Here is an 18,221-nt window from a genome sequence, read left to right as displayed (position 1 = left end):
AATTATTGGATTTCGGGTTATTTATTAGGGTGAGATGACATGAATGGCTGCCATTTTTGGGATATGTTTTTTTTTAAGTTCAATTTAGGAAGGTTGCCAACTGTTGGGTCATAAAATAAACAACACTGCGTAAAAAATAATTTCAGGTAAATTGGATGAAATAACGTTAATTAGTTATATGTAGCACCTTCGAGAAGTCTAGAGTCTAGAGCGACTCAGTCCTTGCTTCTTATTTTATATTTCATAGGTAGGATTCACTTCGTTACATTTTGATTAAATTTGCCTGGTTTTGAAGTGTCTGGGATAAAAATATGAAATCACAACTTGTCCCGAAAAAATGTATGTATACTGGATCAACCAAATCTTGTCAGTAGTAAAAGGCGGCAAATTTGAAAAATCGCGGGTTAGCAACACTGTGTTCGAATAATTCCAAAATCGCGTGTCATCTGTGTGTTATCTGTGGAATGTGGATCGTGAATGACAGCCATCATCTTATTGTTTACATTCTGAATCGTTTCTATTTCAAGAGAAATTTCTGCTGTCACCATTAAATACCAAGATTATGCATGACCTCAAGCAAAGCTAAGGTGCCTACAATGTACAATCATGCTCGTTGACGGTAAACATTACTAAAATTTGAGGTTATGATAATTCACTCGAACTGACGTATGAAGGGCGGAAAAATAAACACGTTTTGGTTCGATGTACATTGCTGCTTTTCTTAGCGCAATTCTGCTCTTTGAGTGTTACATGGTGTTACCCTACTTTAATTTGCAGTACATTGCTACTGACAAGATTTGCTTGACGCACTATAAGTATGTAATTAAATTTTCCGTTGAGTTACGAAAATACCATACGGTGAAATTATTAATTAATTGATGTTTTAACACTTATTATTTATTTTTTTGTCGGTCCAAAAAGAGTTTGTGCAGATTTTAATTCAATTGGTATTCTTTGAATTATATTTGGATATACGGTGAAATTGTGCTTAGATTGTACATAATAGGGAACTATCTATCCACGAAATCTGACGAAAAAATAAGTTGCCAATAAAAAAATCGGCACCGCCGAAACACGTTCCGCGACCTCCCCAATATCGGCTTAAACAAACATCTTTCATCCAAATAAACAATAATTACAATGACGTACAAAAACAACGTATCGCAATATTCACAATTAACACGGCTAATTCCCAATTTAAAAACCGAACAAACAGAATGTATGTAAATTGCGCTGTAGGTAAAAGCCCCTTGCCAACATATTTTACTAAATCACACTCCAAAAGAACCCTTATTCTCACCAGCACAAGACTCATCCCAACTGTAAATTATTCTGTGTAAAATTGAAGAGCTCAAAACAAGCGCGTTCAGAAACTGCTTACACGAATTAGCCGCGTCAAAATGGCGTGAGGGGCGAAATTAGAAAACTCATCCCCCCCCCTTCCCCTTTCCCCCCGGTCGTTCTGCACGTCATAAACTGACAATTTACGATAACGTTCGGATTAGCTGTTGTCTGTTATGCATTCGAGGGTGCGTGGAACGGAACTTTTGCTATGAAATGAAATGATGGATTGTACCTAATTAAACGGCTGGCAGGAATGTGTTGTTGATTTGTTTTAATTGAGTAAATAGGTACCAAAAGAAAAAAAAACTTTATTGGAGATATACTTGGTCAAGCAAATCTTGTCAATAGAAAAAGGCGGCAAATTTGAAAATTCGCGAGTTAGCAACACTACATTTGAATTGTTCGAAAATCGCGGGATTTTTACAGCATTGGAAATACCGCATACGAACGAGTCACTCGCTTTCAGTTCGTTTCATAAACTCTCACTCGTATTTTAATGCCTTTCATTATGTAACAATCACATAAACTAGTAGACATATAATACATATTGAGATTATTCACTTACATCTGCATTTCTTCATCTAAAATTTAATTCAGCTAAATGGTCTGAATTACGGAACCCTTCTGTCGACAACGTTCCGTTACATTCAGATGAAATTGTAACGAAATATTATAAGACTGGCAATTCTTAACTCCTGCTACGGGGTATTTGAAGATCTTGCAATTGGGCAAAGTACCTATAAGCTTGTTTTTGTTTATTTTGAATAATGAAAGTTTTATTTAAGAAAATTGTTTCTACTTGCACTTGGTCTATATAACTTATATAAGTTATTAACTTAACTGTAAAGGGGCCCACTGGTGATCAGTTCGCCGGACGATATCGGCCTGTCAGTTAAACGCAAAAGTTGTCAGCTCGGATCAACTGACAGGCCGACCGATATCATCCGGCAGATTGGTCACCAGTGGGCCCCTTAAGTATCTATTTGGCACAATTATTAAAAATAACAAAGTAGGTACGGTAGCATAATTTAGTTTATAATTATCGAATCTTTTAGTAGGTTATATTTACTTAGAGAAAGTTATTCATTATGGCCTTGTATTTACCTCACAGCAAATGACTGGAAGTGGTTGGAAGCAAATGGTTGGAAAAAATCTATATAAGTACTCAATAGTCTGTCAACCAAGAAAAATCGTCAGTAGAAAAGAAGCAAAAAATTTAAAAAATGTAGGCGCGAAGGGTTATCTTCACATAAAATTTGAATGTCGCGCCTTTTCCTAATGACAAAGTGGTTTGACAGACAATATTTTGTAACTACAGCATACAATGTATATTTGTAATTCTGTGGACAATAAACAAAAGAGCTGCCAAATTCGTAGGTCTTTTTTTCGGCGACAGTGTTCTTCCTCCTAATTTCCTATGAATAAGCGCGCTAAGAGTAGCCTGCAAATCTCTGCGATTACCATAAAAAGCACCTAAACAGGCACACTGGAGGAAGCCTTCGACTTCCTTCCGTTGAAAAAAAAACTTCCGACATTTTGTCTACGCGATGATACAAATCGAGCGGCAATTTTCACATGTTCGCATCACGATTTAACTACGTTCCAATTTTAAACTTTATCTCTTTGAAATAGAGTTAATTTTCGGTTTTGTGTTAAGATAAAGATAGGATGCTGTTATAATTATATGTTGAAAAGTAACAAATGTTAATTGGCCCATAAAATGGCAATTAATGAAGCGAAGTTGTTAGAAGAAAATTGTCATTGCTGGCCGCAGGTTTTGTGTCCAGTAAACCGTTGTACTTTTATTTAATTGCTTATTAATTTATGAAATACAACGACTTGGTATCGAAATAACCCGACAGCCATTTTGCCGGTTTTTTCAAAGGTACCTCTATAATACATAATTATAATAAATGAGGTTGAGAAGTCAAGGTGATGCCTAAACATTACATGATTTTTTTATAGGTATTGTCGAAAATGTGGAATTAACTCTTGTTATCTTTCTTGCCTGATACGTTTTATACTTGAACAGAACACAGAAATTTGTCACAATTTGTATGAAAATCAAAATAACCCCTTTCTTAAAAACTTTTCAAAACATCGTTTTTAAAAACTTTTGGATGAAAACTATCCTTATTTGTTCCCAGCCCTAGTAGCATGGTCGCATTTTATCGTTTGTCACCATGCCTGTCACGTTCTAACAAGTATGTAAGTGCGAAAGTGACGGGCATAGTGATAGTCGATAAAAATGGAACCGTGCTGAGCCCGCAGGGCTCAAATTATCTCGATAGATACCAAATTTCATTTAAATCGTTTCGTAAGATAGACAGAGTTACTTTCGTATTTCCAATATTAGTGGGGATAATAAAGACGCTGACAATGTTTTTTCCGCTCTAGTCCAGCAATGTGCAGTTGTCGATACGTAAATATCCTCATAATATGAGTCAATCTTTCTTGAGTCATCGCCCTTCAAACTACCCACTAACCAACCTACCTAATTAACAAGATTATATATTAGGTACCTTTTACATTTATTGACAATCATCTTAAATGGTTGCGGAAATTATGTTAGTCATTATAACAGCCAGCATATTCGAACTTTAAGATACGTCAAATACCTACTAGATATAGAAACGATATGGATCGGATATGTCAGTGTCAAACAAGTGTCAAAAGACTCAAAAGTTACGTTCTTGTTTGAAGAAATGTAGTATTTGACGTATCTTAAAGTTAGAATATGGCTGTTTGGCAGAGTATTTTGATTGAAACATAAACAGTGGCGGATTTGCAGTCTTTGCCGCCCTAGGCTCCAGGCCTTTAGCCGCCCTTTTCTCAGCATCAGCACCCATCATATTGACTACATTTAGGTCAGGCGACGAAAAGGTGTAGAGGGAAATGCTTGGGACACATTTTTAACTTAGTAACTCTATTTGGACTCGTTAGGAGGTGAACATATCAAAAGTCCCCTTGAGCGGGGGTAGGAGGGTTTGATTGAAGGTCCCATTTTTTGGGTTTTTGCTTATTATATCTCAGTAACTATGCGTCCTTGTGACAAATTCATTATACAAAATCAAAGCTAATTAAATTTGCTACAAGTTTTATACAGTCGAGTCAGTCGAGTTTTTCGATAGGCATTTTGTTTAGTTTTTGAGAAATCCGCTCTCTGTAATTTTGCATTAAATTTCCTTCAATACATAATATGTAAATATTTACGGTACAACTACGTACAACGTATAAGATTTTAACAGTGTATTCCTGTAGGGCTAAGATGGTCGGTTTTTTATGATATCATGCCTGTCACGTTCTAACAAGTACGTAAGTGCGAAAGTGACGCATAACATGACAAGTGATCAAAATGCGACCATGATATCGCCGCTGATCATATTTAATTTAAAGACTAAAATGTCTTATAATCTTTTCTGGAACTCGCCTAGTTTCTGAATTATTACCAATTAAAAAACAAAACATCTAAAATGCATTTACGGTGGCGATGTTGCCACTATGCGACGTAGTCTACATATTATCCTCATTGATAAATGTCAGGAAGTAGTAACGCTTTGCAAAAAAAAAATTGGTTTTACGAAAACAAGCAAATACTTATTCATTTTAAGTGACAGTTTTACCAATAATACTTACTTTTTATGTACAAAAACATTCAAAAAATCTAAAAAGAAACATAAAGAAAACCTTTTTTTTTGCCAAAATTCACCTATAAACACTCATATAACATTTTTTTTCCTTATTTTGGCCTCCAGCGAATTCCAGAGAAGTTGAAAGGACATTTTAGTCATTTATTGAAGAAAATTTAATGCAATATTTCAAGAGCCGCTGCGAAATCGACGCCACACTCGCGTTCGGGGCTTCGCGACGCGATTCGCGCACAAGTGTAGAGGGCCCTCAACATATCGAAAAACTTGACTGAGTAAAACTTGTAGCAAATTTAATCAGGTTTCATTTTGTATAATGTTCATGTTTGTCGTTAGAACGCATAGTTTCCGAGATATAAGCGAAAAACTGAAAAATGGGACCTTCAAACTCCCCTGTTTCCCCGGCTCAGCAAGGGCTACGGCCGGTGACTTTTGATATGTTCACCTTCTAAGGCTCCTAACTAGTTCAAACAAAGTTACGAAGTCCAAAATTGTGTTCCAAGACTTCCAAGCATTTCCCTCTATGGGTACCTTTTTTTGACAATTCGTTGCCTAATTTTGTATAATTTCTTGTTATAATGAATTTTTTGTCACAATTTGCCGCCCCTAATATCTCGCCGCCCTAGGCTCGAGCCTACTGTGCCTTATGGGAAATCCGCCACTGAACATAAATATATAAATACATAAGTATTATAGAATAGACAAATGAATAATCACACAGTTTAGTCTATATATTATATACAAATAAAGAATATAAAGTGTTATCTATACCCAGTGTTTATGGGTCTCATAAAACTATTACAGTCGGCACACCTTAAAACTGGCGGCAAGCCGGGTCATCTTCGCCACATAAATTGTAACTTATGGCGCGACAATGTTCAAAAACATGTATGCATCTAGGAACTTTATGTCTTAGCAATAAGATCGAAAGTTGTGGAGTTAATTTTAGATGTTATTGTCGTCTATATGACGTTCGAAAATATGTAAACGTCTAGGAACTTTATGTCTTGGGGATAGGAGTCAAAGTTGTGGACATATTTTAGCTTATTCTAGTTTATATGGGGGCTGATATTTTTGACTAGCTTTTATTTTATTTAGATGATTTTCAATCACTAGAAAAGTATGGGATTCCTCAAGGCACACAGATTGATTTAGTAAGTGTTTAACTTTCCAAATGCTAGGGCGACTAAAAAAATCGATTGTAAATTAAGTCCCTTACAATAGCATTAATTTTAAATATACATAAATAAAAATTATTATGAGACAATCTTACACAAATCGACCTAGTCCCAATGTAAGCTCAATAAGGATTGCTTTATGGGTACTAGACTACGATGTAATAGATAGATAATTAGATATAGATAAATACTTAAATATTTACATAGAAGACGTCCGTAACTCAGCAACAAATATATGTGGTATCACAATAAATACAAACATGAATGTGTTTTTGTAAACAACAAACTAAATGCCATTCAAAAGTGTTTTACCCCTGCAGTGAGAAAATTTCAGTTTTGCTGCTGGGGTTAAAAATAACTATATAGAAACTGTAGTAACATGAGTCAAACAATTTTAAAGACCGAATAAGCAGAGGCAAGTTCAAGTTCAAGACGGTAGGGTACGTACGTTTTCTCCCATAAGTATGAGTCAGAAGATAAATGAAGTTTGAGTTGAGTACCTATAGAGTCAGCTGAAAGGGTAGGGTCAGGGGATCAGGTGTCTCTGAAGATGACTGTTTATGTACTGTTCAGAGAAATTTTGTGTATGCCGTTTGGACGAAATAACTGCCCAGAAAATATTACAAAAACACTCTTAAATTAAGATGTGAGTTTTGGTGATACCGATAATCACTTGATATCAAAAATGTTATGGACAAAAATGACTGTATCTATTAAGTACCTATTAAGAAACTTTTGGTTCCAATAGATCAAAGAATCTACTGGAGAAGGCCACATGAAATTCAATTTTTTTGAAATAAAATTTGCAATATCTGCACCCAGACGATACAGACATAACATTACTAAAAACACGTGTCATATCCTACGTAAATAATTGTTGAGATAGATTTTTATTTCCGTAGATATCAAACCACATCTGACATGTTACATTTGACAATTATTGTAAACTTTTGACCGTCTTGACCCAACGAAAATCTAATACCTAGTAGAGTTAGACCAAGACAAGTCTGCAACGATTTTGATAGCACACGTAGTGCAATGCAAGTGTTATTTATATTATACGTCATAATTTCATAGACGTTTGACGTTTAAAATAACACTCGCACTGCGTGTACTATCAAAATCGTTGCAGACTTATCTTGGTCTAACTCTACCCCCTGCATCTTTGCATCCGGACATACCTAATATCTACTAATAAATCGAATAATATAAATAAGTGTTGAGTTTGTTCGTAGCATATTGATTCGTCATGTGCCTTGAGGGCGCCGCGCGGGGCGCGGGGCGCGGGGTAGACCATAAAGGTGCGTAACGGCCGACGGGCGAAGACAGCGCAACGGCGCGCATCGATTGGTCCGCGGACGGATGAGGAATTTGAATTTCGAATTCGTGGCCAGTGACAATTTTAAGAATGGAGTTTGAGTTTTATCGATGACTTGAGGATCGATTATCTGTAGGATGGTGAAAAGTCGATGGGATTTTACGTGATTTCTAATTATTAGTATAAAATCTTATTCATATAAGTAAATCAAATAATATGAACGAATTTGTGAATAACTTATTTTTGAATTGTACCTGATACTAATAAGTACATTAAGTAACTGATTTCAAGGTACCTAAAAATAAAACAAGTGGAAAATATAACACAAAAATAGCGTTGATTATCATATGTTGAATATCACCTTATCAAAAATGATAAAAAAATGAATAAATCCTAGGTACGAAAAGTTATGCATTCATAATTAGATAATATTTTATTAATTTAGATTACAATCGTAATACTACAATTAGATGTAACACTGTCCTGTATTATTGTCACTGTCCTGTTTAAATTAAGGTTAATTTGTTTTTCAAGATCGTTTACTCAATATTTCAATAAATCTGCTGAAACTTTCATAAACACTAATACATATTTCATAGTTTATCCAGTGCGCGCCGCAGTACAGTAAAGTTTCTAATTCTCTCAGAATTAACTAGATGGCGCTAGTAGTATCTTATTATCGCAGTCAATAGTAAGTCTTAGTCCGGAATGTCCGGATATTTGTTTGTAATGTAGATTTGTTTGTTTAAACTGCTATAATTATTTGTTTGTTGTGATGATTTATTATTTGTATTGTTTTTTCTAGCGTAGGTATATAGTATAAGTATTTATTAACTAATAGTACCGTAACTAACTGTAACTAAACTGTTTCAAAATTAGTTTTATGCTTAAAACACCTAGCAATTTTTTTAAACGAAAATATAGGAAGTTACGAATTTTTTGCAATGCAATAAAATACTAAATTATCATTTGTGTATGACTCTTTTTTAAAATAACTCAAGAATTATCTTTGTTATTTTAACATGTGAGTATTAGGTATATATCAAAGTAACCTACAGGGTGGATCATGTTTCATATTCTTTGCAATGCAATATACCATTATTTTTACAAAACAAAAACAAGCATCATATGATTCGAAACCCAAATTAAATAACCCAAACCCGTCGGCTTACTTCGAATTTATGTAATTCCTGAAAAAACATAATTAATAATAAATCAGGTCCGGATTACGCTTGACGCGGCCGGACAAATGTTTCCGGCCATTTATTTGTGTTTTTATTATTTATTTTGGAAATAAAAATGTATGGGACGCCTTCCGAGAGATTTAGCGTGAATGTCATAGGGGGAAAAAACTTTGAGAACCTCTTATATCTAATTAATTATTCATACAAATCTGAACCTTAACCTTATATATTTAAAGTTGAATTTAGAATAAAGGGATAAGTGAAGATAGGGTTGGGAAAAGGTCGTTCGAGATAGTCGAGTTGAAAACTCGATAGGTTTGAATTATGATAGGGTTTAATGGGCGATCGCTTTTGTAAGGTTGCGGTTATATATTATACTTCCATTTTCAAATTGTGACGCTTTTGTTTTTGAACGCTTTGTAATCAGCCAGTTGAATGTTAGCTGAAATTATAACGTACCAAATATACTGGGTCAACCAAATCTTGTCAGTAAATGGGAACAAAAAAAACTATAGGTACTCATCCTTTTCTTTTGGGAGCTAGTACTAGTGTAAGACAAAGATAGTATGATTCTCTATGTCTATGTTTGAAATCAAACAGACCTTTGACACACTATAGGTCTAAAACAAAGCGTCTACCTACGAACTCTGAGAGTATTTCGAGGGCCTATTAAGTGATAGGTTCATTTGTAAGTGTAAATCGAGAAAAGATTGTTTAACGCTCTCTTGTGTCAGATGCTAAGATCCTTTTTGAGTCACTGAGTACTGACTCACTTACTGATACTGCACTGGCAGTAAGTAAGTATCAGATATCAGAAATGTGCCAATAACGTAAAAGAGCTAACAGTAAAAAGGTTTAATTTAAAGCTATTTCATTATAAGCTATATATGGAAATAACAATAGTCAGTAAACAATGAACATACACGTATAAAATTACCATAAGCTATTTACTGTCAAGGATATCAATGTGCTTAAATTCAAAACAAGATCGTGGACATGGAATTGGTAGAAAAGAGATATAAAATAAAAGGATCCACATAAATAAAACAAAACCGCAAACTTACAATTTAGCGTAGCATCTAGTACTTCTAATAATATCTCCGATAAGCCCACAATAGCCATTACAATGAGCCTATTAAACAGAGAAAGAAACACTATCTCTTTCAATTTATCTGCAGCTGTCCATACATACATACAAACTTGTATTACAAGGTTGCGTACAAATTTAGTTATCCTCCCACTCTCCGTCGGTCGATTTATAATAAAACATACTTTTTATACATTTTGGTTACGATTCAACATAAATAAGATATGTTATTTAAGGTCAATATATCACTTGACAGGTGGTACTCAAATCCCCAACCTATTTTCAACCTTACACGGTTTCATCAAAGTTGAATTTTGTTTGTAGTTTGAAAGGGAGTTGGTAGGTTCATATCATAAAGATTTATACATATATCAAAGTAGCGTTTGTGCTTGTATGGGAGATTTTAATCATGAATGCCCGGGCTGGAAGGATCATGCTGGACGTTCGTTATTAACGATTAATTAACATTATCTTGATATTTGAGATTGAATTCCGATTCTGTAATGGATTTGGATTTAATTTACTCCATTCGTGAGAGGTTCAATGGAGTCTATATCGATAAATCGATATTGCATCTCTAAAATTGGGTAAGTATACACCACTAAACTTGGTTACTTAGTTTAGTAGGCTAAAATACCCAACTATAAGACTCAAAACTGAACCTATAGTTATGATTGTGTAAGTAGTTAGGGTTCTTTTTCGAGTATATCACCACAATTGCATATGATTGAAACGAAGGGTAAATTAGTATTAATGTGTGTCAATTGTCAAATTTCCTGTCACTATGCCCGTCACTTTCGCACTTACATACCTACTTGTTAGAACGTGACAGGCATGGTGACAAGCGATAAAAATGCGACCGTGCTACCTCCGCAGGTTCGATGATTAAATATTATTTTTCAAAATGGCGGAGCCATACAATATTCGGTTTAAAGTTATGCTCACGAGGTCTGCAGGTCACAGAGTCACTAGTACAGTCTCCTGCAATAATATGTTACTTTGCAAAGGCCGCAGAAATATATGACACGCTCTTATGGCTCTATAAATAAAATCGTGTGAATTGTGTCACATATTTTTGCGGTTTTCGTTGTAATAATGGTAATAACTAATACATATAATATTGCAGGTGACTGTACCAAAGTAACAACGTTTTTCAGATTCTAAATTTCGATACCTAGTGTCTAGTTAAGCTTATATTAAAAAAACTAGTTATGATAATTGCAAGTGTAACTAATCCCTCAAACGTTTCTAAACAGTTTTTCACAAGCCATAAAAGTTATTTATGGCTCGTCAGACAAAGGCAGCAATGCATCACTCGTCATAAAGAGATTGCGGCAGATTTACTGCTTGCATAATAATAATGCCATTGTTGGCGCAAACGTGACCATTTCAGGTTTAAATACTTTCCCATCTATGGTTTAAATAAAAAAAATATATTTACAAATAGTTGCTTTAAAAAAATAAGTTATAAATATTTAAGGCATTGCTTGTGTAAGATAGTACTACTAGTATTATAATTGCCGGGGCATAGCCAAGTTTACAATCCTACATCGCTATCGCCAAACGCAAAAAAATGTATCGGGAATCGGTGTGACAAATGCTACGAGAAGTCACGTGACTATATCTTCCTCCTTATTTTGGCTAGACCCCCGGGTGTATATTTCTGGTACACAGTTCCAATTCCAATAATTGAATACGCCATATATACGCCAATATTTATTAAAAAAAAATGGTAGAGAATGAATTAGGTCAGCATTAAGGTGCAAGTTAAAAAAAAAACAATACGTTTTTCAAAGAATTTTCAAAAACGTTTTAATTTTCGAAGGGCGGCATGCGTGCCACGCACGCTATAAATCTGTCAGTCCCGCCTTGGACCGTCCGCAGTAAAAAAAAAACTTTAAAAAGTTAACGGATGACGAAAAAAGTTTTCTTGGAGAAATGACGAAAGAGCGTGGCAGATGGGTGTGATTTATTTATGATTTATGTAAGATAGAGATATCGGAGTTTTTAGGATGGATTCATAATATTATAATATAGATATTTCATATCAGGTATCAGCCGACGTCGGGAAAGGCTCTATTTAACTGTTAGGTTGTCGTTTTTAACAGCTTTTTATAGAATTAAACATGTTTAAAGTAATGTGTAATAAAAAGGTTTTTTTATTTTTATTTTTTTAGGATCCCCAACAGACATCTGAACTGAATACACCTCTATTTTCAAGCCGTTAGAGTGCTTGTTCAGATATTTGTGAGCACCTTGGCCGTTCAGATATATCTGAAATGTGTCGAGATGAGATGTGTCGTTAAATGTACGTCACCATCACTTGACGCGAGAGGTAGGGAGGTAGGTAGACGCGATAGTTGTAATTCGCTAAAGGAAATCGGGAGACAATGAGTATGGTCCAAACACTCCAAACTTATCCCAATAAGGCTTAGTTTTCCTGAGTCTGAAGGTCAGATAGCTGTTATAAAAACCAGTGCCTGTGCCAAGTCCTGGGTTTAGATTTCCAAAAGCTGACCCCTGTCTCAAAGCGGAAAAACATCAAGATGAGAAGGAAAAGTGTCAAAAATCAAGAAAATCTACCGATTTATCGGTTTGTGTCTGGTTCGTCGTATTCCTGTTTCGTCGTATTCCTGTTTCGTCGGATTTCTGATTCGTCGAAATGTGCTAAAAATGCTAGAAAAAGTACGATCACTGGTGATTACATGAAATCTTCATATTTAGGTAGTAAATACTGGTTTACTGCACGACATATTTAATTATATGTATATAATTCCGACGAAACAAGAATACGACGAATCAGGAATCCGACGAAACAGGAATACGACGAACCAGGAACAAACAATTTCATTCGATAACGTGACGGACGTTCGCGTTTGCGTTATGTTTTAAGTCTCATTTTAAATAGGACTTTGCACAGCGCACCAAGCGGGACGTTTTGAAAACTCGAAATACATAATACATTACAAATACTCTTTATATTATAGCAAACCTCAATAAAAGAAAACAATACAAAAAAACAAATTCATAATAGAATACAATACTCTTTATAGCACACCTCAATAAAAGAAAACAGTACAAAAATAAATCAGAAACACAGGCGGTAAACAACAGGCGGTCTAATCGCTAAAAAGCGATATCTTCCAGACAACAACTACAGAATACACTAGCGGTTCAGTCTGTTTTGCAAACGGTACAGGATCAGGCGACGATCGGCTCGAATAGCGCGCACTCAAGTTCCGTGTTGAGTGCGTTACGCTGAAGATTTACGGAGGGGCTCAAACTGTACCTACTACTGTGGGGAGACAGACTATTCTCAAACCGGTATAATCTACTGTCTTGTCACAGTAGGTATCAGTAGTATAGTCAATCATATTAGACCAAACCGAAACAGTGAAAAAAAGCTGTTACATACCCAACCCATTATTGATATCTTAGCCACAATATATTATTTAAACTTATTTGGGAACAAATTAAATTATGTTGTCAAATATTTTAAAAAGTGTTTTTAAGTACTTAGGTAAGTCACACTACTGTACCTAACCTACCTATAGGTACATATATAAATTGTAAAACTGAAATAGAAGTCATATACTAAAGAAAAATTAACCAAGACTTGCTTTTTCGTTAGCATATGACATCTATTTGAGTTTATTATTTAGTCATTGTGCGATTTATAGAGGTAGATTAGCCATATATTTGTTATGACATAAAAAAATCAAACAATAAAATTCTTTTTTTTAAACATGCAGTGTTGAAAAAAAAACACATGAATTTAACAAAAAATTATGATGTCAGCTGTAAACTGCTGTTAAAGAAACTTAAGTACATATAATTATTTGGCGCCATTATTTTGATACATCAACACTTCCAAAACAAATAAATGAAATAAACGACCAGCCCTACAATAACAGACTGTCAGCCTCTAATAACGAACAGACCCTAATCTATAGCCAATAAAGGGTGACAATCATAAAAATAAATAACAGTTTATCTAAATTTCTAACCTACAATTATCGTATGACAGACGTCTAGCATTCCCTAGGAAGCTCCGCCCCCGACACTAACGCCATCTATCGAATGCCGCATGGAAACTTCGAACACTAACATTTTGAGGTTATGTTTAGATTTTTAAAGAAAATACGTCTTCAAACACTATCGCAGTTTGAAATACCATTAAAACAAGTTGCATTTATTTATTTCCCATCGAATTATTACAGTAGATAATCGGGAAAAGCTTTTAAATAATGTAAACAACACTCGTAAAGTACAGACGCGAAATGAACAATAACACAACTGCGTATGACGCCAAATTTGGACATACACATCACTCTCGCTGTAAATAACGATACACGGATAAAGATAAATGGATTTGTTGGTTTTAAATCACTCACCGCTGCCCGTTGTTGAAGATTAAAACAGGAGTATAATAATTCTGTGTTGCGACTCGGTTCATTGGTACAGATACTACAGACAGTTGAGTTATGGAGGAGAGAGAGGGCGATAGCCGAAGTTTGCCGAGCGCTCGGCCCGACCCTTCGTGTACGCCCCCGAACGCAAGAAGTGACAACACAAGCAGTCGGTTCGGACGCGCCAAATGTTTTCAACGCGCGCGAAACTCCGAAAATGCCGATTCGAAAAACGAATCGCGATTTCGAAAATCGAATGATAACCGTATGAACAAAAAGTGCAAATGAGTATACGATTTATTTTTATAATGTTGATGAATGCGAGTGAGTTTGTAAATAAATTGTAGAATAAAAAGACTGTACCTAACCGGTTTGCTGAGATTCAAATCGTCGGGCAGGTAAGTCTGAGTCTGACAATGGCCGGCCACGATTCTCTTTAATTAAAGATGATAAATAAAAAAGAAACACATACGGACTGACCGGCCTTTTTTTCTACATTTGTGTGGCCTTGCTATGTATTGTAATGGTATTTAAACAATGAGAAAAAGAATCGCGAATATTTGAATGTAATTAAGCGAGTAAAAGGTGGTTTTCTGCACTTGAGTTGCATTTTTCGAGTTTCAGTCTAGCCACTGAGAGATGGCGTTACTGGTTCTAAAATGTACCAGTGCTTAGAATAAACAATAGGTTTTTGCAGTTTACCTTTTCTTTTAAGTTTTATAATTACGAAGGAATATTATGATAAACTTTTTTTAAAGTAAATCGATGATTTCGATGTGAAGAATGTTTAATTTTAGAAACTTTTTTTTAATAAGTAAATAATAATAATTCATTACCGATTTTAAGTACGTTTATAGGTACAGTCCGCATCAAAGGTAGGTAGCAAATGAAACAACGTGCCAAAAATATCTGCCAGTCTGCCACCCTTAATAGCAAATATATTTACGACAAACTTCTATGAAATTATGAAGTTCAAAATAACACTTGCACAGTCTGTGCTATCAAAATGACTGACATCTTAGCTTGGTCTAACTAGTTCTATCTATACAATTTTTGTTCAAAATTATTTGCTACAATCTAATAATTTTGCATTCGCAGAGACATAATATTAGTTTTGGTTAAACTTTGTGTGTGTTCTTTTTAGGGTTCCGTACCGTACCCAAAGGGAAAAAACGGGACCCTATTACTAAGACTCCACTGTCCGCCTGTCTGTTCGTCTGTCTGACAGCTAGACAGTTGAAATTTTCACAGATGATGTATTTTTGTTGCCGCTATAACAACAAATACTAAAAACAGACTTTAATAAATATTTAAGTAGGGCTCCCATACAACAAACGTGATTTTTTTTGCCGTTTTTTGCGTAATGGTACAGAACCTTTCGTGCGCGAGTCCGACTCGCACTTGGCTGTGTTTTTTTTTGTTTTAGAGAATGGTAGATTTTTTTAACCGTAGTCTGATCCTCTGCTTTAGAAGCTGACTACATCTTATAAAAGTGTTATTGTGTCAGAGGGGCTACCGCGAACCACGTACGACGTGTTGCATCTCTGTCGCACTTGTAATTTCGTACGTAAGTGTGACAGGGAGGCAACACGTCGAACGTGGTTCGCGGTAGGCCTTCAGAAACGCTTCATCCAAATATTTTCTAAAAATTATCATTAATAAAACCTGTAAGTTATTAAGGTAGGTAAACGTACTAGTGCTCGACATGCTAATGCCCAATAGATGACACCCTGCTGTCACCCCTATTGACAATGACTTAAGTTTTAAGATGACATGTAGGTACTGGGACCGCGTCGAGTACCAGTACGTTTACCTTACATAAGTATTTTCCATTCGTTATTTGTCAACCACATTTCAGATTTTAATGATTTATTAACGACACATTTAATTTAAATGCAAAATCACGTCAGAAATACCCAAATATGATTTATGATTGATAAGATAATGATTGCAAGTTCGAAACCCGGCTCGTGACGGACGATAAATATGGTTTATGTGATCGTAAATTATACAAATACTTATAATATGTTAGGTTAAGACTGTGTTATTCATGATTAAGGAACATACATTTTGAGCAATTTATGTATATGGAAATTTCCTTTCTTGTAACAATGAGGTTGACGAGTTAACAGTTATAACATTAACTTTATTCAGCAAGCATACAAAAACATTAACCTATAAAACTAATCTTAAAATAAATAACTAAAAACTAAATATACCCCTGCGGCATGGTGCCGTAAATGCTGGCAGCATTTCCTCGCTGTATTGCAATACTAAATCTCTGTGCGAGGAAGCTGCCAGCTCTACGATCACCAGCAGAGTCTGCTATTTTTTTCGATAACTCTTTAAATAGCGTAGACGCGCTCGGACCCCACGGGCCAAGGGTCTCGACGCCAAAAGGTACGAAAACGTATTCGGGGCCGAGACCCCTATATTTGGTCCTTTTTAATTTTTCGGCTGCCTCTGCTGCCGCGCCGGCTTTTGCAGTAGTGCCGTGGAGATGAGATGGGGCTAGAGTGTCTACACATGTGGCGTCCCACACCAGCACCCGTCCCATCTTCTACGGAACATTCCGTCCGGGGTTTTACCATCGTCTCTTAAAATGCCGGGGGGGGGCTCAAGTAGAGCTGGCACGTTGGCGCTGGCAAGAGACCGGCGGAGAATGTCGTTCAGGTTCAGCGCGGCGTCACACCTCGGACACTGGCGATCAAATGTATGAAACAAACGCGTTCCTACGCACACAGCCTAAGCTCGTGTAGGTGAACGCGTACCATGCTTGTGTGAGTGAGATAAGACATTGTAGGGTAACTGTGAGGTAACCGAGAGCGGGTCTCAGCGGGTGGGCTGCACTTTCAACGGGAGGCAGGGAGCGTCCATACTGTACGCTAGTACTCTTTATTATACTGTGGCGGCGTGTCGGAGAAGCGACCGGCGCTTCTTTGGCAGGAGAGCCCGTGGTGTCCGAGAGCGTCGACGTCAGTGCCGCAGGGGCACCTATGTGGAGCACAGACCCGGACGCCGAGTCGCAGGCAGGCAGCAACGCGCAGTGTGCGGTTTCAAGAAGGTACTGGTATGTACCGACGGGAAGGCATGTTGCCAGGCGCCGGATTCCCTGGCACCTGCTGCTAACAGTTTGGCCCGTGCTGAACCTGTACTGCGGCTTAAAAGAGAGTCATAAATGATTTTGCGATGGATGTCGTCCCAGGTCCTTTGCGAATTTAGATTTTCTGGGAATTCCTAACCTGGCAGGCAATTGACTAGGCGGCCAGCAATCTCGTAGTTTGGTGGACAGGTCCTAAGGATTTTTCCTACGAGAGTTGCTGAGCTATGGACGGAAGATAAAAACGCCGGAGTAAACATTAACTTAACCTATATACATTTTCACATTTTTTATCATAGAAATACGGCAAAACTCATAATCTTTTTGACGGCAGCGATTATACGTATTGTACTTATTATTTGTTTATTTTTATACAGAACATATTTTCTTTATATGTGCAAGCAATACGTAAGTAAAGTTATTTCAAATTATATAACCGTTTGTATTTACGTCGTAGGTACCAAACAAATATACCTTCATGAAAATAACTTTCTTCGTAAACTGCTAGAATGGTATTTTGCATGCAAGCCTTAAAAAACAACTCATCAGTTCAAAAATATAATTTCATCAAGCATTACGCTGGCGTTATCGCCCGCAATCTAACTTTACTCGTTGGGGGGTCTATGGCACAATCAGCCAAGTTTTAATGAATCGACGTTGTTTTTTTAGTCTGTGACAAAATGTAAACTCTACGCTTTGGCATTAAATAGTTGTTTACTTACCTACTATGTATATACGAAACGAAATATTTGTTGATGAATTCAATCTTGCAAATTGTTAGTTTGCTAGTTTTGCTACTCATATTATAAGGGTCTAATCAGACAAACTTTTAATGAACTAAGTACGCGTTATTATTTTAGTCTGTGGCACAGAGAAAAAAATAATATCTGTGGTAAAATAGACGCGAGGCGCATTGCTTACTTGCTTCGCAGTTTATGAAAAGAAATTCGTGTT

The 18,221-nt window shown here is 36.1% G+C and overlaps 1 protein-coding gene across 1 annotated transcript in view; it reads right to left on the bottom strand.

Moving 5' to 3' along the window:
* Positions 1-14,806, bottom strand: part of LOC134649105 (zinc finger protein Xfin) — a 69,387-nt gene extending 54,581 nt beyond the window's left edge. Inside the window, exon 1 of the mRNA XM_063503820.1 lies at positions 14,153-14,806. The gene's annotated coding sequence lies outside the window, so the exon portion shown is untranslated. The remainder of the gene's footprint in view (positions 1-14,152) is intronic.
* Between the last annotated feature and the right edge of the window lie 3,415 nt (positions 14,807-18,221).

Source organism: Cydia amplana, chromosome 6, assembly GCF_948474715.1.
Source record: "Cydia amplana chromosome 6, ilCydAmpl1.1, whole genome shotgun sequence".
Classification (NCBI taxonomy): Eukaryota; Metazoa; Arthropoda; class Insecta; order Lepidoptera; family Tortricidae; genus Cydia; species Cydia amplana.
The sequence above is the reverse complement of the archived record's forward strand: the minus strand, read 5'-3'. Positions and strand labels throughout refer to the sequence as shown.